The sequence below is a fragment of the Cervus elaphus genome, chromosome 13, assembly GCF_910594005.1.
Source record: "Cervus elaphus chromosome 13, mCerEla1.1, whole genome shotgun sequence".
In the NCBI taxonomy this organism is placed as follows: Eukaryota; Metazoa; Chordata; class Mammalia; order Artiodactyla; family Cervidae; genus Cervus; species Cervus elaphus.
In genome coordinates this window covers 58,171,761-58,191,597 of record NC_057827.1, presented here as the reverse complement: position 1 = coordinate 58,191,597, position 19,837 = coordinate 58,171,761, and the positions used below count along the sequence as shown (strand labels likewise).

Sequence of the window (19,837 nt, the reverse complement as noted above, 5' to 3'; positions counted from 1 at the left end):
CGCACCACGCCCCCGCCGGACCCGGGTCCCGCCGCCGCCGCTGCAGCCTCGCGGCAGTCCTTCCCTCCCGCCCGCCGGCTTCGGGCCCAGCCGGGCGGGACGGAGCCGCGGCCTGGCCTCCGGCACCCGGACCCGAGAGAGGTGAGTGCGCCCGGATGGGTCGGGTAAGGCTGGGACAGTGGCTGCCGCCCGGCCGAGGGGACTACCGACCTTCAGCAAGGCCGGTCCCCTACCCCCCACTCCCCACCGCCCACCTGGAAAGGAAAATGCAAAATCCAGTCTCCGACAAAGGCCTGGGGGCGGGGGTGGGGGGCGGCCGGGGGCGTGGAGAGAGGAGAAAGGCCCGGAGGGAGGTCCTTATCATTACAGGGTCCAAATTGATAGTGCTGGGGGGTGGTCCAGGTCCTACCGCCCAGAGGGCGTGCCGCGAGGGTGGCGTGTGGCGTTCTGAGGGCCAGAGGGGGTTGCCCTGTCCAGGGACCCTGGAGGCTGATCTCGAAGTCTAACACTGTCCCACTGTCCAGCTCCCCTGGGGCATGGCCCGACCCTGGGTAACTGCAGCTGAGAGGGAGGGGCCCGGGAAGGGGGTCAGTTTGTGCCCTGGGAGAGGAGTCCAAGGACCCAGTCCCAGGCTGGGCGCTTTTCTGAGAGGGAGGTGAGTAGGGGCCGACTACCATCTAGTGTCTCCTGCTGGTCCCTGGCTTCAGAGGCGTCATCTCCTGTAACTGTCTCAAATGATCTTTCCATCCATCCTGTCCTTCAGCACATCGGCTGTCTGCTATGTGGTAGCCCCAGGTGGAGGGAGCTGGTTCCTGCCCAGACCACTTACATTGTAGCTGGGGAGACAGACTCAAATTCAAGAAGTGACTGGTGGGACGTACACCTTGCTTCTCCTTCTTGCCCCAGATGACTAAGCTAACTGCGGGACACCTGTCCCCAGCCATACACCCCAGACTAATTAGAGACCCCCATATCCCCACCATCAGTACTCAAAGGGCCCCTTCTGTATCCACAGCACCATGTACACCAGTCATTGGGATAATTCCTAATATACCTCCTAGTCCCCTTGCAGGCTTCAGTTTAGAATACACCTCTTCCAGGAAGGCTGCCCTGACTGCCTCCTCTTGATCAGATGCTTTTTGTACATTGGGGTCCCACAGTGTGGCTCCTCCTGCCCATCACCCTTCAATCATAGCTGTTAGCAGAGTACTGTAGTTGCTGTGTCAGTCCCAGTCTTACCTTCTGAATCAGAGTTTTGAAAATTCAGCCATTCAAGTTTCATTTTGTTATATGCATGATGTTTTCCCTTTGATCTTTTTTTTCCTAGTTGTGTCATGCAGGATCTTTAGTTGTGGCATGCGAACTCTTAGTGGCGCCTTGTGGGATCTAGTTCCCTGACCAGGAACCCAACCCAGGCCCCGTGCACTGGGAATGTGGTGTCTTAGCCACTGGACCACCAGGGAAGCCCCTTATGGTGTTTTCCTTTGAATAGTTTACTCTGGAGACCGGGTTACTGCAGAACCTCTATTCAGAGTAAGAGAAACTTGAAACTTGCCATTTCTATTTTCAGATCTCCCCTGTGCTCCTCCACAGTTTCTTGGGCAGAGTCCATCACTTTTTTGTTACCTTGGGTCCAAACCCTGATACCTCAGAATAACGCCTAGGGTCCCCAACTGGTCCCCAGTGGAGGATGAAGAGGGTCTAAGAACCCACATTCTAAAGAGAGAACAGCTTCCCGCCCTTCTCCACTCCTCCAGGGCCTGCCTCCCTCAGTGCCTTGGGGACAGGAGAGAGAGGGACAGGAGTCCGTGCCCCATAATGTAGCCTACCACCCGAGGTCCCCTTGCCCTTGGTCATCTCTTCTCACCGGCCACCCAGCACTGGCCCTGCTGTCCCCTTAGGAGCACAAGACAAAAATTCTTCCGAGGTGCACTGGGGCCTCCCTGCTGGCCAGATCCCTGACATGGGAGCCTTGGCTGCAGCACCGCCTCCTCCATGGCTCCTGGCTCCCACCCCGCTGTCAGACAGTCCTCCTGGGAGATGTCAGCTCCTTTCCTCCTCATCCACTCAGCCACACAGCCCTGCATGATGATTGGAGGGCGTTAGGCCACTCACTGTCCACTGGGGCTGCCTCTTGTCTCTCTCCAGGTTTCGTCTCTTCCTGTCCCAAAAGGCACCCTGAGCAGATTGCGTGTCCCCTGCCAGAGCAGACCGTGTCCCCTGGGCTCCTCTCGCTGTGGCAGCCCCACCCCCAGCTCTAGGAGACTTCTGGAGAATCTCACAGCCAATCACTGCTCACCTCTGATCCCAGTTCCTTCCTCGCCCTCCCCAGTACTGAGTGTGCGTGTGTTTAGGGGTGGGGATTAGGATGGGGAGGTCCTGAAGGCGGGTCAGATCCATTGCTGAGGGACAGTTATTGCCTCTTTGTCCTCAACTGGACCCCAGTGGTCAACTCCAGGGCAAGAGAAAGAACCCTCGACTCATGGCTCTATTATACTATTATCCCCCTGCACTGGGAATGTGGAGTCTTAGCCACTAGACCACCAAGGAAATTATACTTTACATTTAAGAAAAATTAAATAGAAATTGTGTTCTACTCCCAGAAATGGAAAATCAGTGCCCCTGGCCACAAAAGGAAGGTAATTAAACAAAAAGCAGTGGTATTAAGCTTGAATTAGCACCTGTTACCTGCAGAATACACCTGAGGCTGACTCTCTAGGTTACAAAGGGAGATTGTTGTTGCTGTTTAGTTGCTCAGTCGTGTCTGACTCTTTGGGACCTGATGGATTGTAGCCCTCCAGGCTCCTCTATCCATAGGATTTCCCAGGCAATGCTGGAATGGGTTGCCATTTCCTTCTCCAGGGGATCTTCCTGACCAGGGATCAAACCTGAATCTCCTGTATTGGCAGGCAGATTCTTTACCACTGAGCCACGTGGGAAGCTTAGCAAGAATTAAAGTGGTGCTTGAGAAATAATGGCACCCACCTGAGGCTTTCTCCTTCGTGTAATAAAATGGATTAGGACAGAATTGGACTGGGAATAACAATCTTTACATGGCTAAATTCCTATCAGTCAGCACCTGCGGAGTGCAGAGTACCACAGATAGCCTAAAGCTGTAAAGCTTCAGCTCATCCTGTGATGAAGGCTCTCTCTCTTTCTTCAGGAAACCCATCCTGATGTGCCCCCTTTACAAGCCGGTCTTGTCCTGCTGTAAGGCTTGTCATGTTTTATCGTAATGGCATATTGGCTTCGACCAGGTCTATCTGACTCACTCCACTATCCAGGTACCCCCCACAGGGCCTGGAGCACAGGTGGTGAATGAACAGATGAATGAATAATTAATGAATAAGTAGGTTGAGCTCCTCGACTTTGATCCTACTGGACTGCTTCCAGCCATGTCTTTCCTTTCTCTTCCTCCTGTCAAACTCAGCATGCTCCATCCTCCAAGGCCCTGCTGAGGGCTCTGCTTCCCCAGGAGGCTTTGTTCAACCACCCTCAGCAATCCTGCCTCTTAATAGTCCATCCCTGGCAGCGCCTATGCCCCGGGGAAGTTCAGTTCCAGAGTCCAGTGTGTTCCCCACATGTCCAGAAGGCGAGAAGAAGGGGGTGATGCCGCAGGTGCTCAATAACCACCACAGAGTGACTCCACACGGTGCCTCCTTCAAGGATGCAGCTGTCTCGGCAGCTCTAAGAGTTCCCCATTGCTGCTGTAACAATCTGACCACAAGCTCAGTGACGTCCAACAACACAAGCTGACTATCTTAACAAGTCCAGAAGTCAGAAATGGGATTCATGGCTGAGTTCCATCGTGGAGGCTATAGGAGAAAATCCATTCCATTGCCTTTTTCACCTTCTAGAAGCAGCCTGCATTTCCCAGCTCTTGGCCAGCTCCCATCCTCAAAGCCAACAACGGCTGGTCCAGTCTCTCCCACCCCGCACCACTCTGACAGTCTCCCTCTTCTGCTTCCATCTTTCACCCTTGTGATTGCATTGGGCTCACCCAGATAACCCAGAATAATCTCCCCGTCTCCAGATCCTTAACTTTATCACATCTGCACAGTTCCCTTCCCCATGTAAGGCAACGTATTTATAGGTTCTGAGGATTAGGACGTGGGCATCCTCAAAAGAGACCATTATTCTGGCTACTACAACAGCTATCCCCTGGTAGGCAGAGGACACTGCGGGTGGTGGTATATTAACAGTAGCTGACATTTACTGAGCATTTAAGCTTGGCCCAGAACTGTTCAGAGCACATTACCCAATATTCTGGGAGGAAGGTGCCATTCTTATTCACCTCACTTCATGGATGACGCCCTAAGAGGTTAAATAACTTGGCAAGAGGCTGAGCTGGGGTTTGAACCCAGGCTGTCTGGCTCCAGGGAGCATCTCCTCATTTTGAGGCTACCTTCTCTGGCACCATGATCAACCCAGGATACAAGTCGACAGCCTGGGAGCAGCCCAGGCAAAGTCTGAAGCCCAACACTGAGGGAGAATTTTCACCAAGATTTTCTGGGTGAGACACCACATAGACTATACATACTTTGCCAGTTCCCTCTCATTTCAGCCCTTTCTCCCCAACCTAACACTCACCCCCGATCAGAGGCACCTAAGCTTATCTGGGGAAGTTGAAGCATGTTCCCTAAGGGTTCCTTTTAGGGGCTGCAGACACTAACTCTGGAAGAGTTTGGGAACCTGAACCAGAGGGGCACACATAAGCCTTCTGCAGGCATTGGATAAGAGGGTGTCCTAACATTTATTGAGCACCCACTAAAGGTAGGCATGGTTGTAAAGGATTTTTTTTCTTATTAACTCATTTAATACAACAACTCTGTGAGGTACTGTTACTATCCCCATTTCACAGATGAGGAAACCAAGGCACAGAGAGGTCATGTAAGTTTCTGAGGTCACACAGCCAGTGTGGAGAGCCAGGATTTTACCCACTCTCCACGAGCAAGAAGCTGATCAACCCCAGCCTGCCCTGTCTCACCCCATTTCAGTCAGCCAAGTCCTCTTTCGTGCCTTCTCAGCATAATCTGCTCCCTTTGCACCTGTGAGGCTGGGGTCCCACTTTCTAGGTCAACCAGATTTCTTGAGAGCACCGTTATATTTCATTCTTACACCAACCTTCATTATTAACCCCATTTTAAAGAAGAAACTGAGCCTCTGGGCTCAGACTTGCCAGAGCTGTAACAACCAGAGCACAACAGATTTGGGATTTGAACCCAGACATTTAGATGCTCCCAACTCAGCCTGAGCAAGCCCAGCCTGCAGGCCCCCTCCAGGAGTCCACGGCCTCGCCGGGAGGGTGACGCGGGTTCCCCACCTCTCCAGATGTGTGTGCTGATGCTTCAACTGGACTTGAGCTCAGATTTTCCTGCCTTCGGGTGTCCAGGTTAGTCACGCTCTGTCTGAGCACCCACAGATGATCTGAGTGGGGGCAGAAGCAACATTGTGGCGTTAATCAGGCCCTGGGTCAACTGATGAATCAGCTCAGATCAGAGCCTGCTGGTGTGTGGTTGGTTGATGCCAGAAAAGATCATTTTCAGAGAAACCAGCCCCTTGTTGCCTGAAACCGTCCTGGGAGTTGCTGGACTCAGCAGTGATGAGTATTTCTCGAAAGTTGCGCACCTTAAGGAGGAGCTAGGAAGCTCCCAGCGACGAAGCACAGGGCAGGGGAGTCTGCAAGAGGAGGCCTGGGGCGGAGATGAGCCAGTGTCGGAGCCGAGTGAGGAAGTTAGGGACTCAGTCCCGTCATTTGGGGGATAAAGAGAGATTTCCTCTGAGGCCGGCCAGCTGTGCTAATTAGAAGAATGAACTGGAAAAACGTTAGGTTTTTTTTGTTTTTTTTTTAAGTAAACAGTCTGTACACATTCTGAAGTAGGCACACATCCTTCCATTAGTGTGAGCTCACTGTGAGGACACATCTGGAAACACCCATATCTGCACCAGCGAGCGTCTCGGCAGGAAGCAGAGGCCACTCCGGCGGGGTGACTGGGGAGACGGTGACATAGGGACGGTTTTGAAAGGATTGGGGAGGATTAAGGGAACCAACGCAGGATGGTGCAGCACCCCGAGACTAGCATCTCTGGGGAGCTGTTACTGTTACTGTCCCCAGACCTGGAGGAGGAAGGGGGTGAACAGCGCAGGAGAGAGACTCCAACAGGAGCTGATGACTGCAGTAAAGGGACAGCCAGTCTGAAGTGACCTGGACTCCCCTGATCCCAGTCTCTGGCGACCCTCTGATCCCAGTGAGTGCTTCCGCTTGCCCAACCCGACAGAGAAGCCAGAGAGTGAGGGAACGCTGTGATATAGTCAGTAGAGTAGGATGGAGAAGGGTGAAGAATGGATCTGCATGGAGGCAACCAGCTCTTCCATGCTTTCCATCAGCTGCCATTTCTGAGCCCCTGCCACCGTGCCTCCTTGGGCTTTACACCGGAAAACTCCAGTGCCAAGACCAAAAACCTACGAGAGACTGAAAAAGAAGACATGGACATAATCGTTACTTGCACCGGCTATGGAGAAATTCTGACCACGTCTCTGGAGCCCAGCCCAATGTGGGAGAGGATTTCTGTGGGCAAGAAAGACAGTTATTAGCACAGCATCTCAAATCAGCATTCCAAGAGCATGGGCCATAATTTACCATTCTCTAGGTCCCAAAAGGTTCTGGAAAACAACGCATGCCTCATTTTAACTAAATGAGCTCTTTGTTGTTTATATATGGCCAGTGCCAGATTTTGTTTACAAATTCTGCTGACCCTGCCAAGGTCTGGACATCTTGACACCAAGAAATACAGTAAAGTCTAGCCAAAAGCCACTGACTCTGCAGGCGGTGCAATGAATCTCTTTGCTTCTCCAAACCTAGCATTTTCTCAGGGAGAGCCAGAAGTGCCCATCTCCCTATTCCACAGGCCTATTCTGGATCTTTAAGTAAGTGGTATAGGTACCATGAAGGCTTCCCCTGGTGGCTCAGCGGTAAAGAATCTGCTTGCCAATGCAGGAGAGGCGGGTTTGATCCCTGGGTCAGGAAGATCCCCAGAAGAAGGCAATGGCAACCCACTCCATTACTCTTGCCTGGGAAAACCCTATGGACAGAGGAGCCTGCCAGGCTATAGTCCATGGGGTTGCAAAGAGTCAGACACGACTGAGCAACTAAACAACAACAACATAGGTACCATGCTGTTCCGTCACACTAAAAAATGAAGTGTGAGTTGAAATGGAGTTTGTTTTAATTGAAGACTGTGAAAGGTTCCAGATATGTCTGGACATCTGTAAGCAGAGATTGTAGGCTAGAAAAAGAGAAGCAGGGAGGCAGGACCACAGAGTACTGCCACATGGCCCCACTCCAGAGGCCCCCACCTGATAGATTATAGTGTGTTCCCACCCCTGGAAGTGGGCAATATGACAGCCCTCGAAGGATTCACTTTGCAATAAACTTTCTACGTCACAAGCACTGTACCCCTGAGAGTCGGAATCCTGGACCTAGCAACTGATGATGGGCTTTAATACCCCGCTTCTGTCCAGGAGGGATAGGATGAGGCAGAATGTAATCGCTGCAGGAAGCAGCTTCACAGCCAGGCTCAGACACCCAGAACTCAGTGGCCTTAGGCAATTCACTGAAACTCAGTTTCCTGATCTGTGAAAGGCAGAGAATAAAACCACAGTATTCAAAGGGTAAGAGCCAAGAGGGTATTTGAATGGACCATAATAACAGCTATATATAAGAGGGTATTTGGAGTGAACAACAATAACACCTAACATCTACTGAACCCTAGTACGTGCCGGGTGCTGAGCTAAGGGCTTGATTTAACTCGTGCAATCACCTGAACCTCCGTTTGAAGCTGCGTCCCCATTTCACACACCGGGAACCCAGCACAGAGGAGTCCAGGGATCTGTTCAAGGTTATCTACTAACAGGTGCAGAGATGGAATTCACACTCTGGAATTCAGGCACTCTGGCTCTCCAAGCCAAACTCTTAACAACCACTTTCAGTATGACAATCTTTAAAAAAGTTTATCTGTGCATTTTTGTGGCATGAGTAGTTAGTCCAGAAGACTCCATTTGTGAAGGTTTCACAAGAAGGAGGAATTTCAAAATGAGGACCAGCAGAAGAGCCTGCTGGGAGGTTGCTGGGCATGTGCCCAACAGGAAAAGCAAAATGCCTTGCCTCCCCCTGCTCTCCCTGCTCCCCTGCCAGGGTATCTTCTGCCCTCCTGCCCACAGTCCCTTTCCTTCCAGAGATTCACCTAGTGGCTCAGTCACGAAGTGTGGAGCTTTGAGCCCCCAGAGCAGTTAGCAGAAAATGAGCCATCAGTCTGCCTCTGTCTGCCTCCACTCCGGCTGCCGGCCATCCCTAACCCCCAACCATCCATCTGACCACCAACCACACGAGCTTCTGTGGACTCCTGCAGCAACCAGTCCCAGACACTCAGTTCACAAACAGGAACAGAGTGCCCTGCTCTCAGCCAGGTACAGGGCAGGGAACGAGGGTCCTGCAGAGAGATGGCTGTGGGCCAGTGACCCCAGTGGGCGATGCTGGGAAGCGATGCTGGGAAGGGAGCCAATGAGCAGGGGGAGGGACTCAGCACAAATTGCCTGGGACAGCCAAGCAGACCTGATAGGGCAGGTGAGTTTCCGGTCTTACAACTGCGGCAAGAGTCCAGGACGCAGGGCAGGAGGTCTTCTGAGTGGACAGGGACACAGGAGGTAAGGTGCGCAGATGTGAAAGAGAAGATGCTGAGGGGCCAGCAAAGTGTGGCTTGGGATAGGATGCAGGTGGTGATAGGGGCTCTGGACTCAGCTGCCTGGGTTTGGATTTCATTGCCCCCACTTAAAAAATCAAGAGACATTATTTTGTTGACAAATGTCAATCTAGTCAAAGCTATGGTTTTTCCAGTAGTCATGTATGGATGTGAGAGTTGGACCATAAAGAAAGCTGAGCGCCGAAGAATTGATGCTTTTGAACTGTAGTGTTGGAGAAGACTCTTGAGAGTCCCTTGGACTGCAAGGAGATCCAACCAGTCCATCCTAAAGGAAGTCAGTCCTGAATATTCATTGGAATGACTGGTGCTGAAGCTGAAGCTCCAATACTTTGGCCACCTAATGTGAAGAGCTGACTCACTGGAAAAGACCCTGATGCTGGGCAAGATTGAAGGCAGCAGAAGGGGGCGACAGAGGATGAGATGGTTGGATGGTATCACCAATTTGATGGACATGAGTTTGAGCAAGCTCTGGGAGTTGGTGATGGACAGGGAAGCCTGGAATGTTGCAGTTCATGGGGTCACAGAGAGTCAGACAGGACTGAGCAACTGAACTGACTGACTGACCTTTGGCAAGATAACTTGAGCTCTCTGTGCCTCATTCCCCCATGTGTAAAATGGGGATAATAAGAGTAAATAAGAGTATCTACCTCTTAGAGCAGTGAGAATCAAATGAGTTCATTCATTTAAGTACTTAGAACAGTGCTTGGCACCCAGTAAGTATTAATACACAAAAGCCCAGCGTTATAACTATTAATGTTTTTGTCTGGGAGCTTGTGGGGCAAAGGGCCCTGAAACCTCCTTGCATTCTCAACAAAACCAGTAGGAGGTCCTCTGAGCTGTCCCTGGCCACCCCTGCTGCAGGCACACTCAGGCGGTCTAAGGCGCCAGTGTAGGGATCCAGGAGACTGCAAACCTAAGGGCAGACCCCCCAGCCCCACCCCACCCCTCGCCCCCTCTATCTGGGCCTCATTTCTGAGGTCCCTGCGCGCTGGAGAGAGGCCCTGACAGCCAGGGGACACTGAATCTACTGGATGGCTACTGATGTGCTGGCGCTGGGGACACAGAGGTGAACAGCACAGAAGGGTCGTTCCAGGGGCTCTCCTTACCTAGGGGTTCCCGATGAGGCTGGAGAAGGACCCTCGAGCTTTTGCAGCCGGGCCCAGGGTGGGTGAGCCCCCCGCTGGCGGCTCGGGCTCCTGTCCCCGGGGGCAGGATAGTAGTGGGGGCGGGGGAGAGCTGAGCCTCCAGGACGGGTCTGCGCGACCGACCGCGACTCTTCCCGGCCGGCGCCAAGCCTGTGGTCGCAGAGAAAGGCAGGGAGCTGGGGCGAGGCTGGGTGTGCCCGACGGGGGCGGGAGGAGGGGCTGGGGGAGGGGAGATCGGGGCAGGTTGTGGCTCCAAATTCGAGGAGGAGGAGAGCCTGACCGGGAAGCGGGCCGCCGGCTTCCCCCGACCACCCCCTTCAGCAGCCCCCGACGCAGTGTCCACCCCGCTGGCCGCGCGCCGGCTGTAAGAGGGACGCGGGTGACTGCGCCCCGGCCTCTCGCAGCGCAGGTACGTGCCCCCCATCCCCGGAGCCGGTCGTCTCGCCACCGCGGTGGGGTCGCCCCCGGTTCCCGGCATCCAGCTCCGAGCCGCCCCCAGCGCGGCCCGCGAGCGCGCGGAGAGGGTCGGGGGCAACCGGGCCCCACGTGCGCGCGGGGAGGCCAAGAGCGGGGGCCGGGCGGGTGCGTGACGGCGGCGGGCAGGCGCGGCAGCGGCTAGGCTGCCGGGCAGGATGTCTCCGCCTGCGGTTGCCGCCACCCCCTGGGCTAGCTCCATGGCCACCTGGTAATTACTGCCTTCCCCGGCCGCCTCCCCATCAGAAAAGTCAGACAGCTAACCCGTCTCCTCCTAGAGCTGCAAGGCACAGGTGATCCACAAAGGCTTTCCTTGCCTGGCCCCAAATCTACGCGCGATTCCTCTCCTGCGACAGGCAGCTCCATCAAGTATAGGGCGGGATTACAGGGGCCAGAATAAGCCCCCCTGCCACCTAGTGTGGGGGGGGGGGGGAACCTGCCTGCGATTGGCCGAATAAATGCCAGGTGGGGTGGCTGGTTGGCCTGAATCTCGGCCTGCAATGAAGCCGGGCCAGTTAATCCTGGAGCTGGAGAACCGCGCAGCGCGCGGGCAGGCTCTTTGGGGTTTAGCGGTGGACTGAGGAGAGAGCATGGACTTGGAGCCAGAGGCTGTGTGGCTTTGGGAAGGTCACTTGCTGTGGCTGAGCGTCTGTAAACTGGAGATGACTACTAGCTGCCACTTCACAGAAGCGTGAGAACAAAAAAAGATATGGGAATGGTTTGATATTCTGCAAAGCTGAGATGATATGGTTAGGGTTTGGCTTCACCCCCGCCGCCCACCAACGCACATGAGTTTCCAGGAGAAGGAAGGCGGGAAGAGAACTCCTGAGCCTAACAGGAAGCAGGGCTGGAGCAGTATGGATGCTTTAGGCTGTACAGATGAGAATATCTGCCCACAAGAGCCTAGTTTCAGAACGAGACATTGTGAGTTCAAATCTGGACTCTTCCACTTAGAGCTCTTACCTTGGACAAGTCACATACCCTCCTTTTAAGCCTCAGTAGCACCATCTGTGAAATGAGTATGATAATACAGTATACTTCCTAGAGCATGAGATCATGCACGTAAGGATCCTGCCTTAAAAGCTTTGCAGTCCTCCCTAAATGTTAGCTTGGAGTATTCTTCTTCTTCTTTTTCTTTCTAAATATTTATTTATTTATTTGGCTGCATCAGGTCTTAGTTGTGGCACTTGAGATCTTCCTTGGGGCATGCGGGTTTCTCTCTGGTTGTGGTGCGTGGACTCTAGCATGCACAGGCTCAATGGTTGCAGCATGTGGGATCTTAATTCCCTGACCAAGAGTCAAACCCATATCCCCTGCATTGATTGGAAAATAGATTCTTAACCACTGGACCACTAGGAAGCCCCAGTTCTGAGTATTCATGTTGTTACTATTATATTGCACCCTTCTGGGTACAGCACACATTGTAGAGAAAAAACTCATTGAACAGCAAAGAGTGGAAAACAGTTTCATCCTTCCTGTCGGGCTGGTCTCAAACGATACCTTAGCTCTCTGAGCCTTAGAGTTGTTCCGTCTCTCAGTCACGTTGGACTCTTTGCAACCCCATGGACTGCAGCACGCCAGGCTTCCCTGTCCTTCACCATCTCCCACAGCTCACTCAGACTCATGCCCATCGAGTTGGTGATGCCATCCAACCATCTCATCCTCTGTCGTCCTCTTCTCCTCCTGCTCTAAGTCTTTCCCAGCATCAGGGTCTTTTCCTTCAGTCTTTCCCTGAGTCAGCTCTTTGCATCAGGTGGCCAAACTATTGGAGCTTCAGCATCAGTCCTTCCAGTGAGTATTCAGGGTTGATTTCCTTTAGGCTTGACTGATTTGACCTCCTTGCTGTCCAAGGGACACTCAAGAGTCTTCTCCAGCACCACAGTTCAAAAGCATCAGTTCTTCCTCAGCCTTCTTTATGGTCCAGCTCTCACATCTGTACATGACTACTAGAAAAACCATAGCTTTGACTATAGGATCTTTGTCGGCAAACTGAACCTTAGTATCTCATGGGGAAAATGGAGATTATTATACTTACCTCACACACTGTAAAAAGTCCTTTCATGATTTTGCAGGGGGGGAAAAAAAGACGTGTTCCATTTATCTTTTGTTAAAAAAACACTTCAAAAGATAGTGGCTTAAAATAACTCACCTGTTTTGCTCACGAATCTGCAATTTGGTCACAGCTTGGTGGATATAGCTTTTTTCTACTCCTTGCAGTATCAGCTGAGATGGCCCAGCTGGGGCTAGAGGGTCTTCTTCCAAAATCACACATTTGTGTGGTAAGCCAGTTGATTCTGGCTGTCAGCTGGGACTGTCGCCCAGGGTCTAGGTTCCTCTCAGTGGGCCTCTCTGAGGCTACTTGGGCTTTCTCACAGCATGGCACCTAGGTTTCAAGAGCTACTATCCCAAGAGACAGGAAGAGGGAGCCCCCAGTCTCTTTAGACTTGGACTCAGAAGCTGATACAGCGTAGCTTCTGGATCATTTTACTGGTCACTAGTCACAGAGCCCACCTAGATTCAAGGGGAGGGGACTGACATATCTCTCCATGAGAAGAATATCACATGATTTCCAACCATTTTGAATTTACCACAACTTGAAAGTCTTTCCTTTGTTTTGTTTTGTTTTTTTCTGAGTGGCATGGTGACAAATTAATTAATCTTTGCAGAAGACGTAGGCTTCTCCAAGAAGAAGACCAGCAGAGATACAACCATCCGAGACTAGGGCCTTATCCCAGAACCTGTTTGGTCAGGATCAGTTTCTCTGGGTCTGATTCTGGGTTGAGGGAGCAGGCATGCTGCATGGCAGCTTCTCTAGAGTGTGTTTCCCTGGAACCTCTGAGGCTTCAGTCATCAGCTCTGCCAACCTCACACCCTTAAAGCAAGAGGAAGAAGCCAGAAAGAGAGAGTCATTTGAATTCAGAAAACTAGATTTTAGCAGGTGGCCCAGGCTGACTGTAATGAGCATCTTTGTAGCTCTTGCTCCCTGGAGAAGTCTGTTTCTCAAGAGGGTTGCTGCCTGGGTGTTTGGAGTGATTGTTGTCAGACACTATTAGGTTATTAATTGATGGGTTGGAGCACTCTGGGGCTAGAGGCAGGAAGCTGGTGGGAGAGGCAGGTGCCGGGAGGGTTGTCATGGCAACCTTGTGGCCTGTGGTTTGTGCTCTGCCTCAGAACGGGAAGGATGGCCCAGACAGCTCAGACCTTCTCAGACAGACAGATTCTCCAAAGAGAGACCAGAGTCTGTCTTTCGGGTTTCTGTTGTAATGCATTTTCACAAACAGACCCACGCATACACCCTGGGAGTCAAAACCAACCTTCTTCCTGTTGCCCCATCCATATCCTGACTGCCTCCCCCAGTTCGTTAGCTCCTAACTTCAGTGTCAGCCATGCTGGCCTTCCAGGCAGACTGCAGAAAGAAACAGAGTTTAGACTCATTTATTCATTCCAATGTCCAACACATTTTCCTTGTGCCTTTCGGACTTCCCTGGTGGCTCAGACAGTAAAGGATCTGCGTACAATGCGGAGACCCGGGTTCAATCCCTGAGTCAGGAAGATCCCCTGGAGAAAGAAATGGCTATCCACTCTAGTACTCTTGCCTGGAAAATCCCATGGAGAGGAGCCTGGTGGGCTACAGACCACGGGGTCGCAAAGAGTTGGACATGACTGAGTGACTTCACTTTCTTTTCTTTCTTTTGGACCAAACCACCTTCTCTCCGACAGAAAACAAAATAGACCCAGCTCCTCCCTTCTCATGCAGCTTGCCGTCTGGAGGGAGAGATGGGCATAAGACATAATCTTACAAATTCCCATGCACTGCCTGGGGAATTATTAAAATACAATTAACTCAGACCTTGACTTGAATCCCAGCGCTGCCCGTTGCCAGCCAGGTGATCCTTGGTGTCTTCAGTGGGATAATAATAATTTCCTGTCAGGGTTGCTGTGTGGCATTATCAGGGCACCTACCTTATGGAAGCACAGTGCCTTGCACATTGTGGGAAGCTCAAAGCATGTAACCACCCATGCCAGTGCCCTTGTCCCACGTCCATTTATCATTCTGATCTCACAGGCCACCTTCTGTCTGTATGAGGAGTTCTGGTCCTAGCTCCCTGGCAGCCATAGTGATCAAACACCCAGGCATCTCCACTCCGAAGGGCAAGTTGACCAGGTAGGGATGAAAAGAACCCAAGGAAGGCTCTGGTTAATGCCATGGGATGGGATGGGGAGGGAGGTTTGCTTATCCCGTGGGTGTCGGTGAGGGCTGTGTGGAGGAATTGGCATTTGAGTCACCCTTAAAACAGTGGTTTTCAAACTGGTGTGTGTCAGAAAAACCCAAGGAAATTGGTCAAAATACAGCTTCTTGGGGGGCTTCCCTGATGGGTCAGTGGTAAAGAACCTGCCTGCCAATGCAGGTGGGGAAGATCCCCTAGGGCAGGAAATGGCAACCCACTCTAGTATTTTTGGCTGGGAAATCCCGTGGACAGAGAAGCCTGCTGGGCTACAGTTCATGGGGTCACAAAGAATCAGACAAGACTTAGTGACATTTGAGAAGTGCTGCTCACAGGGCCTTAAATACAACGTGGGGGTTGTGGTAAACAGAATAATGGCCCCCGAATGATGTCCAGTTCCTGATCCCTGAAGTCTGTGAATATGTTACCTTACATGCCAAAAGGACTTTAAGGTAGCAGGTGGAATTAAGGTTGCTAATCAGCTGACCTTCAAATAGGGAGATTGTCCTGGATTATCTAGGTGGGCCCAGTGTGATCACAGGGTCCTTAATAGGAAAAGGGGGCTGGGGTGGGGCAGAGAAGGAGATGTGAAGATAGGAGCAGAGGTCAGTGTGGTGCAATGTGAGATGGACTCAGCCTGCCACTGCTGGCTTTGAAGGCAGAAAGGGGCACAAGCCAAGGGATGCCAGAAGCCTTTAGAAGCTGGAAAAGGCAAGGAAGTGGGTTTTCCCCCATACCCTCCAGAAGAAAGGCAGGCCTGCTGACACTTTGATTTTAGCCCAGCAAGACCCACTTTTTTTTTTTTTACCACACCTGGCAATATGTGGGACCTTAGTTCACCTGCATTTTCCAAGCATGGAGTCTTAACCACTGGACCGCCAGGGAAGTCCCAACTTTTTTGTTTTTTGAATAATTTTATGTCCTTTTGGCTGTGCTGCATCTTCAGTTGCTGTGTGGGCCACTCTCTAGTTGTGGTGTGAGGGCTTCTTATTGCAGTAGCTTCTCTTGTTGCAGAGCATGGGTTCTAGGGTGCTCAGGCTTCAGTAGTTGCAGTTCCCAGGCTCTAGAGCTTGGTAGTTGTGGCTGATGGGCTTAGTGGCTCCAAGGTATGTGGGATCCTCCCAGACTAGGGATCGAACTGATGTCTCCTGTATTGGCAGGCAGATTCTTCACCACTGAGCGAAGAGAGAAGCCCTCTTTAAGACCCACTTTTGACCACCAGACTATAAGAAATGTGTGTTGTCTTAAGCTAAGTTTGTGGTAATTCGTTTCAGCAGCAACAGGAAGCTAGTCTAGAGCCCTCTCTTTGGAGTCAAACCACACTGCATTTTGCCCGCTATGTGACCCTGGGCAAGATGCTGGCCCCCTCTGAGTCTCAGTTGCCTTGCCTATCAAAGAGAGCTGAGGTGAAGGTTAAAATGGGAAGAGTTGAGGTGAAGGTTAAAACGGGAGACATTCGGAAGGCACTCAGCACGTGCGCCCAAAATGGCACTTCCTGTGCTCCCTGATCCTGACCCCACGAGGGAGGGCAGCAGAACCAGGCACTGTGGGAGGTTCTCTGCTGGTCCTTCTCTGGGTCCTTGAAGCCATCCTAATTCATACGTGGCCACTTGGAACTTGCAGCAGTGCAATGCCTTGCGTCAGCTCCTCTGATGCAGGTGTGTGCTGCAGTGTGCGGCTGGGAAGGCCAAGACCAGTTCTCAGTGCACAATTCGTCCCTGCAGTCAAACAGCAGACATCTCATGATAGACATTTCTTCTATTTTTCGGAGCCCTTGGGGAGCCTCCAAGACCTTTACCCCAGCTAGCCCCAAATCAGTAGAGTACCCGTGGGGAATAGAGTGGACACCGTGACAAGCATCCTACCAAGCTGGCCTGCCCATCCTTCACCCTCTCTAGGGAGACTCGGAGGGAGGGGCAGGACCTTCCAGCTCGAGGGAGTTGGGCCATCACCATCACCACCACCATTCTCATCATCACTGCATCCTCACTACCACTGACCTACTGTGTGCCAGGCATTTGCTGGACCTCATCTTTGATTCTCACAAGTGCCAACTGGTCATCCAGGAATGGAGTTTCTCAAGGTCACATAGTCAGACAGTAGCAGCATGGGGACTTAACCTCCATAGTCTGGCCCAGAGTTTCTGTTCTTAACCGCTCCGTGTGACTGTCATGTGCTGGAGGAACTTGCGTTCTGTCACCAGCTCAGGGCCCACTCCAGAACCCTCCCTCTGATGACTCCTAGGCTGTCTGGACCTCTAGGGGAGCGGCAGTAGATGCCCAAAGGCTTTGTGGTCTGGGGCCCTGTTGCCCTCTTGATGACCTCTAGAGCAGCCCAGAAAAGTCCACCAGCCCTTCCAAGCCTCTAGGTTCGTGAAGCAGGTGTTTATGCTGAGGACACAATAGAGATGCCCAGGGCTTATCCTGGGTTTCCCTGGTGGCTCCGATGGTAAAGAATCCATCTGCAATGCGGGAAACCTGGGCTCCATCCCTGGCTTGGGAAGATCCCCTGGAGGAGGGCATGGCAACCCACTCCAGTATTCTTGCCTGGAGAATCCCCATGGACAGAGAAGCCTGGCGGGCTACAGTCCATGGGGTCACAAAGAGTCGGACACGACTGAGCGACTAAGCACAGCGCGGCTCGGGGCTCATCCAGGTTTCCGGGGCTGTCATCCCAGTGGGTCTACAGCGCTTCCTGACTGCTCTCCTGGGGCTGGAAGAGAGAAACTGAGCAAATGAATTCAGGTGGCAAGCCTGGTCCAATTTCGGCCCTTATGTCTCTCCAGGCAGGAAAGAGCCACAGAGGCAGCCCTGGAATCCTAGAGGACTCAGGCATTCTCATCCCTCACCAGATGCCTCCCTCTCAACGGTGGCAGCTCCGACATTATGCCCACTTTAGGCTTAAGGAGAGAAGTCTGAACGGGGAGAGGTGGGCTTCTCCTGAGGTGGTATTTTAATCACAAGCTCACTGCTTTTACTTGGTTGTAGGTTTACTTGGAGAAGTTGTGGGGGGACTGAGGTTACGATGGAGTCTGTAGGACGCATCAGGCCACTGCTTGGTGCTTGATGTCATCATGGTTTCTAGTCCTTCCTTCCTGTTTTATATTAAAGAAAAAAAAATCAGCACCAAAGTAGAATACACACAGGTTCTTTTTTCTCTTCCTGAGCGGGCATTTCACAGAGGATCTGGGCTCACTGATCTGAAGTCAGTGTCATCTCTCCATCTGCAGTTCCAAAGGCCCGATAGGAAGGGAGGTGGGGGGTCCCTGGCGAAAGGGGGGTACCCACTGCTATCAGTGGTCCTGCAGGCACGGATGCTGATGGTATAGACAGCCTGTGTGTATGCATCCTGTTAGGCTGGGCCACCCTGTAAAGAGAGTCAGGGGTGCTCTCTTTGCTGGGTGTGTCCTGAGGGTAGCCAGATTTTTACGCTTAGGTCAATCCTGCGCTCCTTCCCCATCTGTCCTTTCATACGGCATCAGGAAGAGCCCACAGACTTCTCCACTCTGTGTCCACACACATTGCTGCACTGTGACAAGGCTTCTGCTGTACTGGGCAGAGGAGGAGCATTTGCTTGGAGGCCCAGGCCCCACAGAGGAGGATTTTTCCTGGGCCCTCTACCAGTATAGCCTCCCAGTAGGACTGTAGCAGTTCACTCCCTGGAGAAGATGAAATCACAAATCACCCAACAAAATAGAGAATGCACATCCTCAGTCCCCCACCCCCAACCCCCGTGGTGGGTATCGGTTTTCTGGCTCCAGCAATGTTCTTGCAATCAGCTCCCAAGGAGACACCACGGAGAGAGGAGGTTAAACTGAAATAACACGGCAGGCCATTTGGAGAATCATGGCTCTATCACTTAGTAAGACGTGTCTAGAGCCTTTGCCCCTTTGGGCCTGAGTTTCCCCATCTGTAAAGGGAACAGGCTGGGCTAGGTCACCTCCAGGGATCCTGTCGACTCTGCTGGGCTGAGGGAGTTTAGGAAATGGTCCTGAGAGCCAGAAGACCCCATGAAGCCAGAGCCTCATGCTTGCTCCCTGCTCGGGGCCCTGCTGTTTAAAAATATGGGTGCTCGAGACTTGCCTGGTGGTCCAGAGGACAAGGCTGCATGCCCCCAATGCAGGGTTGTTGTTCAGTTGCTAAGTCATGTCCAATCCTTTGCGAACCCATGGACTACAGCATGCCTGCAGGCGTCCCTGTCCTTCATTAATCTCCTGAAGTCTGCTCAAACTCATGTCCACTGAGTCAGTGATGCCATCCAACCATCCCATGCTCTGTTGTCCCCTTTTCCTCCTGTCCTCAATCTTTCCCAGCATCAGGGTCTTTTCCAGTGAGTCGGGGCCCGGGTCCAATCCCTAGTCAGGGAACTGGATTCTGCATGCCGCAACTAAATATCCCACATGCCACCATGAGGACTAAAGATCTTGAATGCTGCAACTAAGATTGAAGTGAAGTGCTAGTCACTCTCATCTCCAGAAAATATGATTTAATTCATCTGGGGTGGGGCCCGGGCAGTGGTGTTATTTTTTATAAGCTGCCCAGTTTTTTGCTCATGTAGTTGTGACCCACTGACCCAGATGCTGGCTGCTGAAGGGTGACAGCCTGGGGGTGGGAGTGGAAATAGTCAGCTTCCTCCGCCCGTGTCTGCTGTCCTGTCGCTCTCGTGTCTGTCGTTGTTTAGTCGATCAGTTGTGTCCGACTCTTTGTGACCCCATGGACTGAAGCCCACCAGGCTCCTCTGTCCATGGGATTTTCCAGGCAAGAATACTGGAGTGGGTTGCCACTTCCTCCTCCGAGGGATCTTCCCAACCCAGGGATTGAACCCCGGTCTCCTGCGTTGGCAGGCAGGTCTGTAGTACTTTCTAGTTATCTGAGCGTCAGCCTGTCTGGCTCAAATCAAGACCTCTGGCTCAGGGGTTCAACATTCCTGAATCTCTTGGTGTCTTGCAGGTGCTCAAAGGTGGTTGCGTGGGTAGCATTAGCACACCCGGCTCCTCCTGAATTCCCCTCAAGTCCTTGGAGTCCCTGCCCCTAATGGAGGCTTTAGCATTCTCAGCAAGGTCGTCCACTATGTCTGGGGTGTATGGAAGGCAGGCTTAGGGCGCCTGGAGGGAGCTGTCCCACCGCCTTCATCCAGTGGTGGGCGAGCTTTCCTCAACAGCCACCCAGCCTGACACCAGCTCCGAGTTCACATGATCCTGCCTCAGCTCGGGAATGGGCAGAGCCTCCCGCTG

The 19,837-nt window shown here is 52.4% G+C and overlaps 1 protein-coding gene across 6 annotated transcripts in view; it reads left to right on the top strand.

Annotated features, from left to right (window-relative positions):
- GPR68 (G protein-coupled receptor 68) overlaps window positions 1-19,837 on the top strand; it is a 34,656-nt gene continuing 14,819 nt past the window's right edge. Inside the window, exons 1-2 of one of the 6 annotated variants that reach the window (XM_043922038.1) lie at window positions 1-141; window positions 14,445-14,543. The gene's annotated coding sequence lies outside the window, so the exon portion shown is untranslated. Of the gene's footprint in view, window positions 142-2,871; window positions 5,393-9,742; window positions 9,826-10,016; window positions 10,314-14,444; window positions 14,544-19,837 lie in introns of those variants that run through there. The other 5 variants (XM_043922039.1, XM_043922037.1, XM_043922041.1 and 2 more) reach the window with 5 other exon arrangements.